The sequence below is a fragment of the Myotis brandtii genome, unplaced genomic scaffold, assembly GCF_000412655.1.
Source record: "Myotis brandtii unplaced genomic scaffold, ASM41265v1 scaffold274, whole genome shotgun sequence".
NCBI classification, from domain to species: Eukaryota; Metazoa; Chordata; class Mammalia; order Chiroptera; family Vespertilionidae; genus Myotis; species Myotis brandtii.
In genome coordinates this window covers 868,101-868,427 of record NW_005360425.1, presented here as the reverse complement: position 1 = coordinate 868,427, position 327 = coordinate 868,101, and positions in this window count along the sequence as shown.

Sequence of the window (327 nt, the reverse complement as noted above, 5' to 3'; positions counted from 1 at the left end):
GATGAGGCCCAGAAATCAGGATTTTAAAAAGATTCCCAGGTGATTCTAATGTGCAGCCAAGGTTGAGAACCACTGATCTACTGGGAAGGAGGGAGGAATGGAGGCGATGTCAAAGCTGCCCTCAATAACCAACTACTGCTTCTTCTTCTTTTTTTTTTTATTGATTTTTTTCACAGAGAGGAAGGGAGTGGGATAGAGAGTTAGAAACATCGATGAGAAACATCCATCAGCTGCCTCCTGCACACCCCCTACTGGGGATGTGCCCACAACCAAGGTACATGCCCTTGACCGGAATCGAACCTGGGACCTTTCAGTCCGCAGGCCGAC